General features: G+C 37.9%; 1 non-coding gene across 1 annotated transcript; it reads left to right on the top strand.

Annotated features, from left to right (window-relative positions):
* Positions 1-18,126: 18,126 nt before the first annotated feature.
* LOC127076923 (small nucleolar RNA R71) lies at positions 18,127-18,233 on the top strand. The gene has a single exon (XR_007786937.1). It is a non-coding gene; the product is annotated as a small nucleolar RNA R71 (small nucleolar RNA).
* The last annotated feature ends 580 nt before the right edge of the window (positions 18,234-18,813 follow it).

Here is an 18,813-nt window from a genome sequence, read left to right as displayed (position 1 = left end):
CAATCGATGTAAAAAGCATTATAGAATATCATGTAATGCTAAGTAAATAACACATTAATCACCCTAATTACATCACACCTTCAGTAACGGCAACATCAACTCATACTCATAATCATACTCACATAAACATCAAAACACACGTATAATATTGGAACACATCCATTCATATTATACACAATACATACATTATGCAATGAGACTCCATGCATGCGGTACCGACTATTCGTGAACATATAGTTCAACTTCACCGACCAAATCCAGGTACGGCTACCAAGCTCACTAGTCCCACTCATTTGAGACCTAATGACTCACATCACTAATTCCTCACCATGGGAATTAGCTACCACCCCAAGGGCCATGCTATGCACGCTAATCACCTAGCATGCAAATATCAACAACAGTCCAAAATGACTAACATCACTAATTCCTCACCATGGGAATTAGCTACCACCATAAAGGCCACATTATGCTATGCCAAATCACCTAGCATGCAACATCAACAACAATCCACAATGGACATATGCTCACACTCTAAGCCATAAAATAGTCCATCAACAATTACATACATAATATATACATTCATAACATTATGCATATTTTCACACATCATCAGCATATTTATCACATAATCATATTATGTCATGCCAAATAATTCAGTCACAGTATTAGCACACTCTACTAACACCTATCCTACTCAAAACAACGGGAAATAATCCCTACTATATCACACACCGATATAGGCCAATCACCAATTATGTTCACAACATTAAGGTACCAATTTTCCCACTTTTCAACAGTGTTAACCGGTTAACGTCCTGGGTTAACCGGTTAACACAGACCAAAACACGCTTCCTGGCCAAATTTAACAGTGTTAACCGATTAACGCCCTGGGTTAACCGGTTAACGCACACAGAACAGCAATTATCACAAATCACAACAGTGTTAACCGGTTAACGCCCTGGGTTAACCGGTTAACGCAAGCAAAACAGCAATACTTCCCAATTCCTAACAGTGTTAACCGGTTAACACCCTGGGTTAACCGGTTAACGCAAGACAGAAAGCTGTTCCTGCGCTAACACGAAGCAGAATGCAGAATTCTCCGCATTTTCCGCCGTTGGAGGACTTCCGGACCTCCGATTCCGATTCCGTAAAAAGCTATACGTTCGGGAAATCACAACTCACACAAGTACATATTCAATTTCAGTTTTAACACAGTTTATTCATCACAATTTTTCAGCACTCATCATCCCAATTAGGGTCAATTCAACGGCTTATCACTACCCATTACATGTTAATCCATAATACCCATTAAACGACGATAAACCCCCCTTACCTGAGTTAATCCGGGGAATCTTTAAGCTTCAAGCTTTCTCTTCTCCAACCTTCTTCCTCTTGCTCTGCCTCTTTGCCCTTTTCCTCTTTTTGAGCCGCTTCTCTGTTTTCACGTGAAAACTCTTTTTACCAAAATGGAACTCTTTTTCCTTATTTCCAACTTATATATTTTCCAATAATAATAATAATAATCCAATAATTCCAATTATTTAATTAAATTAATAAATATAATATTAACTTAAATTAAATAATCAGCTTATTTTTATCGGGGTGTTACAGTATGTTTTAGGAGTTGTGTTCATTATACCAAACCTCTAACATGCATTAACACCTAAATTTTTATTTCCCGGTCTCAGATAGTTGTGACTTCTACATAAGTCCAATTAGGATTGCTTAACATAGAGCTAAATTTGACCCCCAAAGGCATAGCATTCTAGTAAGTGAAATTGTAAGTCTCCCATCTTTCATGGTATTGTGTGGAAACTTGGCCTTTTTTCCTTCCTAGGGAAGATGTCTTGGTTCAAGGATCCATGCTTGTGAATAGATGGTTGAGTGTTCTCCAAAGAATGACTTAATCAATTGAAAAGCAAAACACTACTAACATCCAATTAACTTTGACTAACATTTGACTAACTCTTATTAGTCTTGCTTTACTTTCAAGTCATTTACTTTATGCCATTTAATTTCTAGTCATTTATCATTCATTGCCATTTACATTTCATTAAACTTGTCTATGTTTATGCCATTTCCACTTTTGCTCATTTGAGCCATATATTGTGATTGTATATATTTGTTTGTGTGTTTTGATTGTGCTTGTGGTCTTAGGACCTTAAAATACCTAAGAAACAATAAAAACCCTAAAAAATGTTTGAGTGGACTGTTGAGCTTGATCTGAACTTTTGGACTTAGGATTAGGCAACACTCCATATGCAAAAGGACTTGGCCAATGCCAACATCTTGAGACCAAGTTATTATGAATTAAACCTTCATCTGATGCAAGTATTATGATTTATCTAAACTTATCTGCTAGTTGGCCTTGATGCAGATGTCTTTCTTCTGAGTTTATCAAGGAGTATTTCATCTGATACATGTTAAGACAAAGAATACTGCTAGCTATGAGATTTGCTTGCTTGGATGTGGCCATCTTTATTTGATGCCTTGATCTTCATGATGCTTGATATTTCTAATTTCTTGTTGATAATTGCTTGATTCAAAGTCCAAAGGGAAAATGGGTTTTCTATATGACATTCTTGTCTGTTTGATTGCATCCCATTGGTCATATCTTTTCAACTCTTAACTTTTAATTTTATGCTTAGGATTAGTGTCTTCATCTCCTCCCACTTCTTAAATTTCAAAATCTCTCCCCCTTTTCAAAAACTTTCTTTTGCTTGTGATTTCAAACTTAGACCTTATTTCAAGTGAAACTTTGGCCTTATGCCATTGAATTTTTATAACTATTTTCTTAAATCAAACCTGTAAGTAAATCTAATCATATTGACTTAAAATTTCAAAAGACAAAAAGAACTAACACTCATTCAAACTTTTGGGCCCTTTGTGCCTCTTTCCACTTAAATTTTGTTAAAAAGCAACTCACCCATTTTGAAATTGTCACCACGAACTACGAGGTTTTAATCCCTCTTTTTTATGTTGGTACGTAGGCAGAAGTCCGAAGGTCTTGTCAAACACAAAAATATAATCAATGAATTCTTTTCTCATCCCCCCACTCTATTTTTCTCAAACATCTTTTATACCAAACACACACACACAAAAAAAAAGGGCTCCCTAGGAGTACCTATGACACTTTGGGTGCTAACACCTTCCCTCTGTGTAACCAACCCCCTTACCTGTAATCTCTGGCATTTTATTAGTTTTGATTTGAAAACTTCTTATCTTTGGGTTTTGTTCGTACTTTTCCCTTTTCCTTTGGAAATAATAAAAGTGTGGTGGCGACTCTGGTTTTATTGACGTTAAGCTTATCCGTAGCTTAATGGTCATGAATTTACCGCTACAGCATCTTCCAAATCCTCTACATCTTGGTTAGGGAGAGTTAATGGCTCAACCATAACCACAAACATAGGTCTCTCACAAGCGCACGACATCTTGATCTCCAAAGCTCTCTTCTTCATCCAAATGGTATAAGCTTCCAAAGCTAGATAGTTGCATGAACCAAACTAAGATCTTTCTTTCCTATGCACATTGTGCCAAGCACGCACCATTTTACTCTTCAAAAGTTGGGGATCTTTACCCTCCTGATATAATAGATCCTCTAACTGAATGTTATTAGGCTTATCTCTCAAGGGGAACCCAAGTTGACGACGGACCAATGTCGGGTTGTAGTTAGTTCATCCTTGTGTACCAATGAGAGACACATTAGAGAACTCACCACAACTATCAATAATGTCCCAATTACCCAATTGCATAATCATACCAAACAATATCATCATTAGTGAGAGACATAAGTCTCTGGGACCACCGTAGAAATTGTCGGTTCTCCATGAAAACATGCATTTGAGGAAAGCACGAAATAAACCACTTGTACAGAAGAGGAACACAACATACAATAGTCCCACCACCTTTACAATTCCTCAAATGCAGAGAGAAGTACATGTCACCCAACAGAGTCAAAATAGGATTCCCAATCAACAAAATTCTAATGGCGTTAACATCAACAAAACCATCAATGTTAGGGAGCAAAGTCAAACCATAGATGGGCATAACAAAAATAGCTTCAAAAGCATCCATGCTATCGGCCTGAGAAAAAACAATAGCTCTACCAATTTGAAACAAAGAAGTCAACCCAAGAATTCCTCCATTCTTTACCAAATGAGCATCAATCTCAGATTTCTTCAGATGAAGAGCTTCAGCTATAACATGAGATTTAAGAATCTCCTCTAATCCACTAAAAGGTACCTTGTTAGACACGGGTATACCCAAGAGATGGGTATACTCCTCAACATGGGTATAAGATAATAGTCGGGAAAAGTGAAGAACCGATAAAGAGGGTCATAGAATTGAACCAAAACACTCAAAAGTCTTTTAACCACATCAGTAGATAACATAAACAAGAGCTTCCCATGACGTTGCTTGAAGTCCAAGGGATCTAGTACCAAGGATGACAACTTACTTAGCTCTTTAAAATTAGGACATATGAAACTGTACTTCTTAGTGTTCCTTCGTCAATGGTCTGGAAATATTTGCAAATAAGACCTTAGTTCCCTTGAAGTTTATTCTTCCGTGATGAATGTTATGATGCGTATGTATGCATGAATGCAACAATCACACACAAGGGATCACACACAAGGTAAATACAAACAAAGATCAAGGGATGGATCAAGTCATCATCAAGATCAATCATCCATTTTGGTGGATTATGGTTTTTACCTTATCAACACCCAAGTTCCATTGATATTGACAAGACTTGCTCGGATTAACCAAGAATCAAAGGGGTTGTTTCGAGTCACGAGCATGGAGTCAGGTTAAGAACCATCCCAAAGGATTGTACTAAGGATAAAAACCTGTAGATCATATGTTCTACAAAAGTTCCCAGAGTCTTAATCCCATCTATCTACAGTCCTAAACTTCTCGGACCCCCAAATTAGAGAAAGTAATGCCTATCCACGAATTACTCGTGTGACAGTAACTCTAAAGAGGTTTCCACTGAGTGAGGGATCTCATGTCAACTCTTTCAGGACTACTCCTTCAAATCCAACATGATTATACCACCCTCCTATCTTAGATTGCACTCAAGTTCGGGTTAGAACCTATCTCACCACACAGAGATCGCCAAGCACAACAGACAGAGTATCACACAACAATATATATAAATAAACATCAAATATGCAAATATATACACACAAAAAAATAGGCTAAACCCACTGGGGACTACTCCCCAGCAGAGTCGCCACTTAATTTCTATAGCGATAAATTCATGACCATCAAGTTATGGGTAAACTACGAACAAAACCCAAAGATAAGAAGTTTTTAAATCAAAACTAGTAAAATGTTATAGATTACAGGTAAGGAGGTTGGTTACACATAGGGAAGGTGTTAGCACCCAAAGTGTCCTAGGTACTCATAGGGAGCCTTTTTTTGTGTGCAATTGATTTGGTCTAAATGATGTTTGATAAAATATAGAGTGAGGGGATTAGAAAAGAATTCATTAATTATATTTTGTGTTTGACAAGACCTTCGGTCTTATGCCTAGGTACCCATAAAAATGAGGGATCAAAACCCCGTAGTTTGTGGTAAAAATTTCAAAGAAGTTGGTGAATTTATTTTAACAAAAGTTTAATCAGAATAGGCACAAAAGGCCAAAGTTTTGAAGGGGGTTATTAGTTCTTTTTGTCTTTTTGAAATTAAAGTCAATATGGTTAAGTTTATTCACGAGTTAAGACAAAGGTTTGAAATTTCAATGGCATAAGGCCAAAGTTTCTAATCATTAAAACATGTCTAAGTTTGAAATCAGAAGCAAAGAAAGTTTTTGAAAAGAGGAAGAGATTTTTGAAATTTAAGAAGTGGGAAGATATGAAGATACTACCCTAGACAAAAATTAAAATTTAAGAGTTGAAAAGATCTGACAAATGGGATGCAATCCAACAGACAAGAATGCCGTATAGAAACCCATTTTCCTTTGGAATTTGACAAGAAACAAGTAATAAGCAACACCCGAGCATCATATGAAGACCAAAACATCGAATAAGATAGCCATAATATCCAAGCAAGCATTCCAGTAGCTAGCAGTCTTCAATATCTTCCAATGTAACAGATGAAATATTCCTTGATCAACTCAGAACAATCATTAGACATAGACAAAGATAACAATATAACAATAAGCACAGAGACAAAGTAGCATATGAATCCAATGCATTCAAGGTCTTGCATCAGATGAAAGCATAGTCAAAGATAACTCAGTCTCATATGTTGGCATTGGCCAAGTCCTTTAGCACATGGAATGTTGCCTAGTTCTAAGTCCAAAAGTTCAGATTAAGTCCATCAATCCACCAAGATGTTTTTTTAGGTTTTTTTTTTTGTTATTAGGTGTTTTAAGTTCCTAAGACCATAAACAAAAACAAAGGCAAGCAAACAATATATACAATCACAGGATATGGCTCAAGTGAGCAAAGTGAAAAGGATTGAAATATAAACAAGTTGCATGAAATGTAAATGGAAGATGAATGATAAATGTACTAAAATTTAAATTGCATTAAGTAAATGACTTGAAAGTAAAGAAAAATTAATAAAGAGTTAGTCAAATGTTAGTGAAGAGTTTTAATTGCTTAAGTCATTCTTTGGAGAACACTCGACCATTCATTCACAAGTATGAACTCTTGAACCAAGACATCATCCATGAGAAGGGCTCCAACTTGGATAAATCAACAAGTATGCCACTAGCTCTCATGAATGGAAAAAAGGTCAAGTTCCCACACAATTCCATGAAGAATGGGAGACTTACAATCTCACTTACTAGAATGTTATGTTTGAGGGACACATTTACCTCTATGTTAAGCAATCGTAATTGGACTTATGTAGAAGTCACAACTATCTGAGGTCGGGCAATAAAAATATAGGTGTTAATGCATGTTAGAGATTTGGTACAAAGAACCAAACTCCTAAAACATACCACACACTAAACTAAATGGGGGAGACCTATCTCAGTCAGACTTATTGATCGCGACTTTATAAGTCTATTGGGGTACTAACTACAAGTGCACAGTTCTATCGCGTAGTTTTAAAAGATATCGATCCCACAGGGACTTATGAATCGATATACCGTTTTTCTAAGGTTACTTCGTAAAGCTAAGGCGGATGATACTTTGATGATTAGGGGGAAAAGTAAAACTAAAATTGGATCTAATTTAAATATCAATTAAGCGGATATCGGTATGTAGTTCGTCGTAATTAGGGAATCAAATCTTCGTTGGTTTCTTGGTTTTTAAAATAAATCTTTTCAGTAGACACTATTGATTTAAAAGTCTTATCTCAAACTCTCGCTCTGTTGAATAGACTATGCCTTTATGTTAACGTAGCTGTCACTTATTAGTTAAGTCCAAAATCACTTTTTGAAAACAACAGAATCTATAGAAACTCTTTTCATTAAAATAATAACCGTTTAAACACCCTCGTCTCAAACTCTCGCTCTATTGACTTAGATTATATAATTAAACTTAAATGCTTAACTCTCGTCCTCACATTTAACCTTTAAAAATACTTTTTGAAAAAGATTAGAATTTAATTAACTCTAAAAATTGCTTTCGCCCTGATTTAGAATTAATGTCCAATTTACACTGTCCAGTTAAAAACTCAAACCGTCGTTCTATTGATTTTAACTTCTTCATGTCTTTTACTTTCGTACAAAAACCTTGGTATTAACTCTGTAAATTAAGACCATAAAAAGAGTGACTTTAATTTTAAATAAAATTAAACCAACTTAATTTTGATTCCTTATTCCGCTTACTTTACATACCGATATCTAAATTAATTAGTCGGACATGCTAAACAGGTCTGAACAATTATCATGCTTAAATAAAACCATATCAGGCAAACAATATAAATAAACAGTAATGCAGAGCATATATAAATTAAAACAATAAATTAAAGAACCTGAATAATTAATAGGAATCTTGAACACTCCACCACAGACCGGTTGGATTTGTTCTTGCAATCTTCAATCGGACAGGAAAATAAAAGCAAAGGAATAAAATACTATGATCTAACGTAAGGTTAGATCCAGTAGAAGATACACAATAATTTCCGGTGTAGAAACTATTATGTGAAAAATTAATTAAGTGCTTTGAAAATTGACTGGAAAAGAAAAGGAAATAAAAATTGCTAATAATAGAAAGCTGTAGAAAATTAATGTTGTAAATGCTTGCACGGCGGAAAAAGAAGCGAGACCGAGAGAGAGAGAGAGAGAGAGCTGCAGGGTTGGATCTTTGGCTCTATTTATATTACTCTAATTTGTAACCGTTTCCAAAAGTGCATTTCGTAAGTAACTTGCACGCTTCAATGAGTCAAGCGGAAGAATAGGCTTCAACGTGCCTCTGTTGCGCGTTAAAAGCCAAAAATATAGGAGTGGGGTGTGACGTTCGTCACACCATGTGTTACGCTCGTAACACAAAGTAGCAGGGCGTGACGCTCGTCACACCTTGTGTGGCGGTCGTCACAGCTTCAGCGCTCCTGGCTTGTAATTGTGGGCTGGGCTTTAGTGGAATTTGCTTTCATCCTCTTTTTCACCCCCCTTTTCTTCCTTTTTCACTTATGCTTCAAATAAGTTACCTGAGACAAATAGAAGGGAAAATACCACATAATATCAAATAATATGAAATAAATTGAAACAAATAATAATATAATTTAATTAAATTGAGTCCAAAAATGTGATGTTATTTCATGTTATCAAACTCCCTCATACTTAGACCTTTGCTTGTCCTCAAGCAAGATACAGTATAGAAATCGTTTTAAAAATTTGGCCAGATGAAATTTCAAAACACACATCAATTCGTACTGGGTTGCATGTAAACCTTGTTTAGAAGTAACTTGAGTTTAATCTTGACATCAACAACCACCGTCACAACCTCAGATAACCCCACCTTATGCAAACCAGTTCGAGTAATGTTATTATAGCTATCCTAGTTCCTTTACTCTTATTTCACCCGTTTTCATTCTAGCGAAATCACATTAAGCCCTTTATCTTTTCGCGCGCATAGTGGAGTAACCGGTTAGTGATTCTGATCCCCTTTTTAGCTTGAAGTTCTGGTACATAAGTTGGATAACTTCGTTATTTAGTCCATTGCAGATTGCGGGGGATCGGACCGTAGTTCGCCCTACCAAGTTCAGCACCAGATACCTGCTGAACCAACTCATAATGGATCTTTCGTATTATGCTTTTGTATGATCTGCAACCTTTAGATTAAATGATCTGGTAAGGATCACCTAACTTAATTAGTGCATTTCCTGATATATATATATTTTTTTTGTTATTTTGGGAATCATTCACTTATATTCATCGGCTCTCCACGTAGTTTGCTATTGAGATGGTGCTGACTTCTTGTATAAACTACTCGGGGTTACTATAAAACTAAAAGTTCAAGGGATTGGTATAATAGGTACTTTTCTGATCTAACATGTTGAGGTTTGTTTAGAGCGTTGGTATGGTAATAATTTTTTCTTGATTTCACTCAAGTTTGATAAAATAAGCAACCTTTATATTTACTGAGTGTGTTGAATTTTTGTTATGGCTCAAGAAAATTGAGGGAAATAGATAATAGAAAATTTTCACACTAGGGACTTAACTTAAAATAAATATATATTATAATAATTTTTTTATATATAATAAGGAAGGGAAATAACAATGAAAGGGAAAATAACATACTTGAAAAGGGAAGGTTGAAAGAACAAGGTTCCCCCCCCCCCCACACACACTTAAATGAAACATTGTCCCCAATGTTTCAAAGAAAACAAAAGAAATAGAAAAAAGAAAAAGAAACTAAAGTCAATGCTACCTGCCGCCTCTTGTTCTTGGACCTTGAGATCGTTGACGTACTCCTAAGTCGTCAAACCTGCTGAGCAACTCAGTGAACCGCTGGTCGGTTATTGCATTCCTCGCTTCCTGTTGTTGTTGCATCTGGCGCATCATTTGCATCACTTCGAGATTCTGCGCTTGCATACCATCAATAGCATCCATGATGTCGTCGTTGGTTGCTGGCCTTCTTCGTCGACGACGTCGTGAGGATGGACCAGTTGCATTATCGGAAGGGTTGAGCGGGATTGATTGTTGCTCAGGACCTTGATCACCTTGCTCCATTTCTTCAAACTCGTCTGGAGGCGGGTTTGCGTGTGTAGGCTCTGTAGCTTCGGGAGCATTAAGGTCGTAGATGAAGCGGTTGGGGTTGGTGACATCTGTGAGGGCAATGTTGGGTAAAACAACGCTTGGGACTTCGTGGTTATTCACCATAAGATAATACCTTCCGCCTACCCTGTTTTTGATTAGGCGGCTGGACCGACAATAGCTTATATCCATAAATAGGGGTGGGAGAGCTTGTAAATTTTGAAGTCGGTCCCCTAGATTCAAACCAAGTGCTATGGAGGTTATTAATCCTCCAATCACGAAAGGTTGGCGGCCTCTAGCACATAGGGTGCGGATATGATGAAATAAGAAAGAAGCAACGTTTACCTTTGTATCCATTTCAAAGACGCAGTGGAGGAAGAATAATTCCTTGGCGTTGACTTTGCTGTTGTTCGGTCTTCCAAAAACTGTGTTTTGCAGGATGCGGATAAAATACCGGATGGTTGGGTTATGTATATGGGAAGCAAGTAGTGCATCCCAATTATCGGTTTCCACACCGGATATTTTTCTAAAGAGGTCGAAGGCGTGTATGTGCCATTGGGAGTTCGGAGGGATTCTTGGGTGGACTCGGTCTCCTACAGGGAACTGTAGCATGGCACTCAACTGATCCTGGGATAGTGAGTATTCGGTGTTGAACATGCGGAAGGTTGCGGTACCGGTTAAGTACTCGTCTTCACCGGTAGGAGTGTTGTACGAATAAGAACTTAAAAATTCTAAGGTGAGAGATGGGTAGGTAGGTTGATTGTGTATGCATAAAAAGGTTAAATCAGCAAGGAGAAGCATCCATTGTATACCCTGAAGTAATCCTAATTCTTGTAAACAATTTAAATCAGGATACCTGGTAGATACGACACCTCGCTGTTGGAAACGCTCGAACTGCTCCCTTTGATAATTATCATCTTCGGATCGGAAGATGATATTTCCGAATTGTTGGTTTCCCGCCATACTGATAAGTGGGTTGAAAGGAGGAGAAGGGATGAAAAAGGATTTTGTATGGAGAAATGTATGTTGGGATGATGTAGAAAGAAAGGTATGGTGGGTATTTATAGGAAAAGTTTTGGAAGTTGGAAAGGGAGTGGGTGAAAAATAATTAAATGTGGGTAAATGTGAGTAAATGGGTAAGTGAATGGGGAAGGTAAAAAGTGGGGTGGTGTAACGGTCGTGTCCCCAACGGTTACTAACGTTCACCTAGTCTGAAGGTGTCACGCTCACGACAAGGGTGTTACGGGCGTCACAGGCACTTGGTGTGACGACCGTGATGGCGTGTGTGACGCTCGTCACACAGTCAGCTTGCAACGGTCACTGCTTGCGTGGGTGCTTCATAATTTGTTTTTATTATTATATTTTATTTTTGTTATTTTGTTTTGCTTATGCTTATTTTATTTTGCTATTGTAATGCTTTTAAATTGCCTTGCATGCTATTCTACTACCATAATATATGTATTTCTTTAACAGGCATAGTAATTATTAGCATATAGTGGATATCATTACTTGTAATTATAGAAATTGCATAGATCAAAATAAAATAAACCAATAATGCAATAGCTTCATAAAATAATCATAATGTAACATTGGAAAACAAAAGCAAACATGCGAAAGAAAAACAAATACTAATATTAAAAATAATGTGAAACAAAACTAATAAATAGCCTAAACTAAAACTAAGTAACTAAGAAAAACAACTTCTAGCCACTTGAAGGATCTCTGGCCGAAGGAGCGAATGAGTTAACACGGTTTAGCAACTCGTGGAATTGATTTGTCATGCTGCTCATGTATCCCAGAAATTCTTGTCCCATATTAGCTAACTCTTCTCTGAGGGCGTCTTGTTCTGACATCAAAGCTTGAATGGTGGTGTTATAATTAGCTTCGGGCATATGATGTCTAAGATCTGGTATTGCCGACTCTTCGGTCGGGATAGGTTGAGGTGGAGGGTCAATATCATAATAACCAGATGGTGTCTGAGGGTCAGACTCAGCATAAGGAATCTGGTCGTCACAAATCTCATAGTCCTGGATGGATTCAGTAGATCTAGCAGGAGAAGGTGTTCCGTTCAGGTTGTAGAGCCAGTTATTACGGTTATGAACACTAGTCCTCGGACTAGGCAAGGTGAATAGGCAAAGAACTTGGTTGTCAATTATTAGTTCGAACTCTTTAGGCCCGAGGTTTGCTATAAACATAATGTTGAAAAGGAAGGGTATACTCATAGTCGCAATGCCACAAAAAGGGCTTAGGTCAAGCATAGGTTGACGTAATCCGATAGCATTACCAATCATGGTTATCAATCCGCCTATTTGAATCGGTGCTCGTTCATCTTGGATAAGGCGGTCAAAGTTCGCCAACATAAAAGTGGCACCATTCACTGGACGGTTCTGGGAAGCACAAAATATGATGAAGAGTTCATCACGTGATACTGTAGTAGTATTTGACTTCTTCCCAAAAAGGGTGTGGGCCAGGATCTTATGGAAATAGCGAAAGGTCGGGTTATGTATGTTTCCAGAAAGAAACTCATGTTCCTCGGGGTCGTCATTTCCAGTCAAACTTCCCCAAAAATGTTCAAGTTCTCTATATTCAAAAAGGTCTTCTTGGCTCACTGTGAATGTATCAAAAGAGGTAGGGAAACCTAAAAGGTTAGTAAAGTCTTGAATGTTAAATTGATACTCCATGTTGAACATTCTGAACTGAATGAAACCTCTGCTTATTCCTTTTCCATGACTGGGTAGATAGATCAGAGAACTAAGGAATTCTAGAGTCAGTCTCCGGTAAGTGACGAATTGTCTTCAAATAGGAGTGGTTTCCCACCCTATTTGACTCAGCAAGTACATGACACTTTCTCTTAGTCCAAGGGCAGTCATTGCCCAGTCATCAGCATACAAGCTAGGTAGCATCTCTCTCTCTCTGCTAGTTCCTCAAACTTTTGTTTCTGAGCTTTCCCTCTGAATTTGATACCCATACGATCAATTTGTCCCATCAGGTTAGTGTTAGCTAGAGAAAAGAAAAACGAGAGTTTTAGTCAGGATTTGGCCAAATGCCGAAAGAAGAAAAGAAGAATTTTTTTATAAATTAAAATAAATGAAGAATGAATACTAAATAAAATTTAAAAGAATAGTCAAAGAAGAAATAAAAATAAAAAAATATTTGTGGGTTGTCTCCCACGAAGCGCTTTGTTTAATGTCGTAAGCTCGACATAAAAACTATCAAATATAATCTATAAATTCTGGAGGCATTACGTCTAAGTGAAGGACTTGCGAATCTTCATTGTTCTCAGCATAATGATAATGTTTTAGACGTTGCCCGTTTACGATAAATGGTTCAATAGATTTTCCTTTAATTTCCACCGCTCCACTTGGAAAGACATTGGTGATTTGGAAAGGGCCTGACCATCTAGAACGTAGTTTTCCTGGGAATAACTTAAGTCTAGAGTTGAACAAAAGGACTATATCGCCTTGTTTTAAGATTTTTCTTGATATACGTTTATCATGCCATTTTTTCGTTCTTTCTTTGTAGATTCTGGCATTTTCGTAGGCGTCTTGTCGAAGTTCCTCTAATTTGTTTATGTCAAGAATTCGCTTTTCACCAGCGGCCTTATAGTTTAAATTTAGATTTTTAATAGCCCAGTAGGCCTTATGTTCTAATTCTACCGGGAGGTGGCAAGATTTTCCATAAATAAGCTTAAATGGGGTTGTTCCTATGGGAGTTTTGTAGGCGGTTCGATATGCCCATAAAGCTTCGGATAGTTTTGATGACCAGTCTTTCCTTGAGGTGGCGACTGTTTTTTCTAATATTTGTTTAATTTCTCTGTTAGACACTTCCACTTGTCCACTGGTTTGAGGATGGTAAGGTGTTGCTACTCGATGCTTTACACCATACTTAAACAGTAGTTTTTCGAGTACCTTAGATATGAAATGCGATCCTCCATCACTGACTACTATTCTTGGGACACCAAATCTTGGGAAAATTATATTCTTAAAGAGTCTAGTTACTACTCGTGTGTCGTTTGTTGGAGAAGCTATAGCTTCAATCCATTTTGATACGTAGTCAACTGCTACGAGTATGTACTTGTTACCAAAAGAAGGCGGAAAAGGTCCCATGAAATCTATTCCCCACACGTCGAAAATCTCTACTTCCAAAATGCCCTTTTGTGGCATCTCGTCACGTCTAGATATGTTTCCTGTGTGTTGACATCTATCACATTTATTGATGGCATTATGTACATCTTTCCATATGTTTGGCCAATAAAGACCGGCTTGTAGGATTTTAGAACAGGTCTTGGATGTACTTGCATGTCCACCATAAGGAGCGGAGTGACAGTGTTGGATTATATTTTCTATCTCTTCTTCAGGTATACACCGACGGAAAATACCATCGGGGCCTCTTTTGAAAAGTAAAGGGTCATCCCAGTAATAATGTTTTATGTCATGGAAGAATCGTTTCTTTTGTTGGTAAGATAGATTAAGTGGAACTATTCCGGCAGCTAAATAATTGACGAGATCGGCGTACCATGGTGTAACACATATAGCTAGGGTGGTCTCTACCTGTTTATCAGCTTTATTTTCTTCCAAAGTAGCTATAAGTTTATCGTACGAGAAATCATCGTTGATCGATGTTCTTTCCGGTTCCAGGTTTTCAAGTCTAGAGAGGTGATCTGCTACTACGTTTTCAGTTCCTTTCTTATCTTTGATATCCAAATCGAATTCTTGTAGCAACAAAATCCACCTTAGGAGTCTAGGTTTAGCGTCCTTTTTTGTTAAGAGGTACTTAATGGCGGCGTGGTCAGTGTAAACGATTATTTTAGCTCTGACCAAGTAAGAACGAAATTTATCTAGTGCAAATACTACTGCTAAAAGTTCTTTCTCGGTCGTGGCGTAATTCATTTGTGCTTCGTCTAGGGTTCTACTTGCGTAATATATGACGTGAAGCTTTTTATCCTTTCGTTGTCCTAAAACAGCGCCTACGGCGTAGTCACTTGCGTCACACATTATTTCGAATGGTTCATTCCAATCTGGAGCCTGCATTATGGGCGCGGAGATCAATGCTTGTTTAAGCGTTTGAAATGCTTCTAAACATTTATTGTCGAAGATGAATTCAGCATCTTTCATCAATAATCCGGTTAAAGGTTTAGTTATTTTAGAGAAATCTTTAATGAATCGTCGGTAAAAACCGGCATGTCCTAAGAAGCTTCGTACTTCTCTCACAGTTTTCGGAGGTTGAAGGTTTTCGATTACTTCTATTTTGGCTTTGTCTACTTCAATTCCTCTATTTGATATGATGTGTCCTAAAACAATTCCTTCTTGTACCATAAAGTGAAATTTTTCCCAATTAAGTACTAGGTTTACTTTTACACATCGTTCTAGAACTCTTTCTAGGTTTTCAAGACATTCTTCAAAGCTTTGTCCGCATACGGAAAAATCATCCATAAATACTTCCATGATGTTTTCGAGAAAATCGGCGAATATTGCCATCATGCACCTTTGGAAGGTTGCAGGAGCATTGCACAAGCCGAACGACATTCGTCGATAAGCGAAGGTACCAAAAGGACATGTGAATGTTGTCTTTTCTTGGTCATCAGGATGAATTGGTATTTGAAAGAAGCCTGAGTATCCGTCTAGATAGCAGAAATGAGAATGTTTTGCTAATCTTTCTAACATCTGGTCAATGAATGGTAAAGGGAAATGATCTTTTCGGGTTGCTTTGTTTAGTTTCCTATAGTCAATGCATATTCTCCATCCCGATTCGATTCGTTTGGTTATAGTTTCTCCTTTTTCATTTTCAATAACTGTTATACCTCCTTTCTTTGGTACTACGTGTACAGGACTAACCCATTTGCTATCAGATATAGGATATATGATACCTGCCTCTAATAACTTTGTTACTTCCTTTTTCACTACCTCACTCAGGACCGGGTTTAGTCTCCTCTGATGTTCCCTAGAAGTTTTACAGTCTTCTTCTAGCATGATGCGGTGCATACAAATAGAAGGACTTATCCCTTTAAGATCGGTGATGTTGTATCCTAGTGCGGTTGGGTTTTTCTTAAGATATGTAGGAGTTTTTCGCCTTCGAGTTTTCCTAGGTCTGCATTAACTATCACTGGTCGTTCAAGTTCTAAGTCTAGGAATTCATATCTCAGATTTTTGGGAAGTGTTTTCAGGTTGAGGTTTGGTTTCTTAAGGCATTGCGTAGGATCCGATGTCATTGCTAAACATTGGTTAAGTCTGTCTTCTACACGATAGTCAGACAATTTGTCATTTTCTAACTCTGTTTCTTTTATGCATTCATCGATGATATCCATGAAGTAACATGTGTCGTCTATTGCAGGTGCTTTCAAAAATTGGGAAAGAATGAACTCAATTTTCTCTTCTCCTACTTCGAAAGTGAGTCGTCCTCGTTTTACGTCTATGATAGCACCGACGGTTGCTAAGAATGGTCTTCCCAATATAATGGGTGTAACTTCATCTTCTCTTATGTCCATAATTATAAAATCGGTTGGAATGTAGAATTGACATATGCGCACGGGAACGTTTTCAAGAATTCCTACAGGATATCTAACGGAACGATCTGCTAATTGCACAGACATTTTAGTTGGTCTTAATTCTCCCATTTCCAGTTTCTTGCATATGGATAAAGGCATAACACTGATACCGGCTCCTAAATCGCATAGAGCTTTGTCTATGACAAATTTTCCTATGTGACAGGGTATAGAGAAACTACCAGGATCTTTAAGTTTAGGAGGCATATTCTGGATTATAGCGCTGCATTCAGCAGTGAGTGTAACAGTTTCGCTCTCTTCAAGTTTCCTTTTATTAGAAAGAATTTCTTTTAAGAACTTAGCATATGAGGGCATCTGCGTAATAGCTTCTGTAAAAGGAATTGTGACGTTTAATTGTTTCAGTAAGTCAACAAATTTTTTAAATTGGCCCGCATCTTCGGTTTTAATAAGCCTTTGAGGGTAAGGGATAGGTGGTTTATAAGGTGGTGGAGGTACATAAGGTTCTTTCTTTTCTACGGTTTCCTTATTACTCTCCTCCTTTTCCTTAGGTTTATTTTCTTCCTCAGTTGACTTTTTAGAGTTTTGGTTTTCAATTCTTGGATCAGACGGTCCTTCTACCTCTGTTCCACTTCTCAATATGGTTGCATGAGCGTGGCTTTTCGGATTAGGTTGGGGTTGTCCAGGAAATGTACCAGTTGGGGCAGCGGTAGGCGCTTGTTGTTGAGCTACTTGTGATATTTGTGTTTCCAGCATTTTGTTATGGGTAGCCAGGGCATCTACTTTACTTGCTAGTTGTTTAATTTGTTCGCTAGTGTGTACATTCTGGTTTAAGAAATCTTTATTGGTTTGCTGTTGAGAAGCTATGAAGTTCTCCATCATGATTTCCAAGTTGGATTTCCTAGGAACATTATTGTTAGGTGTAGATGGGGTCGACTTTTGATATCCAGGGGGTATAGCTGGGGCTTGACTGGGAGCTTGTCCTGGTGCGTATAAAGCATTATTGCTCTTATATGAAAAATTAGGATGGTTCTTCCAGTTTGAGTTATAGGTATGCGAGTAGGGATTTCCTTGAGCATAATTCACTTGCTCTGCTTGGATTCCTGTTAGGAGTTGACAATCTGCAGGAGTGTGACCTTGGATTCCACAGACTTTGCAATTTTGAGCTGCGGCAACCACGGTGGCTGGAGGTGATACATTTAAACTTTCAATTTTTTGGGCCAGAGCATCCACTTTTGCATTAACATGATCAAGGCTACTTATCTCGTACATGCCACTTTTCGTTTGAGGTTTTTCTACCATTGTTCGGTCGCTTCCCCACTGATAATGGTTTTGGGCCATGCTCTCGATAAGTTGATAAGCATCGGCATAAGGTTTATCCATAAGCGCACCACCTGCGGCGGCGTCTATTGTTAACCTTGTGTTGTATAAGAGACCATTATAGAAGGTATGAATTACTAACCAGTCCTCTAAACCATGGTGTGGACAAAGTCTCATCATGTCTTTGTATCTTTCCTATGCTTCGAAAAGAGACTCGTTATCTTTCTGTTTAAATCCATTTATCTGGGCTCTCAACATAGCTGTTTTGCTTGGAGGAAAATATCGGGCAAGAAAGACTTTCTTCAACTCATTCCATGTGGTGACCGAGTTGGAAGGAAGAGACTGAAGCCATCTTCTAGCTTTATCTCTTAACGAGAAGGGAAAAAGACGAAGTCGAATCGCCTCTGAAGTGACACCGTTAGCTTTAACAGTATCAGCGTATTGGACAAATACGGATAAATGAAGGTTTGGATCCTCGGTAGGATTTCCAGAGAATTGATTCTGTTGCACTGCTTGTAACAGCGAAGGTTTAAGTTCGAAGTTGTTTGCTTCGATTGCGGGTGGAGCAATACTCGAATGTGGCTCATCTTGCGATGGAGCGACGTAATCTCGAAGAGCACGAGCTGGTTCTGCCATCTCGGGTATCGGCGAAGGAAGAAGATTTTTGAGGTCGGGCACTTCGATAGGAGGGAGATTGTTTGCAGCACGATATTTCCGAATTCGTCGTAAGACTCTGAGATATAGTTCAATGTCGTTGATTCGTAAGTAAAACGGCTCGCCTTGTGAGCGAGTGTGTGGCATACAAATCAACGAAAGAAAGAAAAAAAATTGCCTTAGT

Source organism: Lathyrus oleraceus, chromosome 4, assembly GCF_024323335.1.
Source record: "Lathyrus oleraceus cultivar Zhongwan6 chromosome 4, CAAS_Psat_ZW6_1.0, whole genome shotgun sequence".
NCBI classification, from domain to species: Eukaryota; Viridiplantae; Streptophyta; class Magnoliopsida; order Fabales; family Fabaceae; genus Lathyrus; species Lathyrus oleraceus.
Note: the sequence above shows the minus strand (reverse complement) of the source record. Positions and strands in the feature narration are given on the sequence as shown.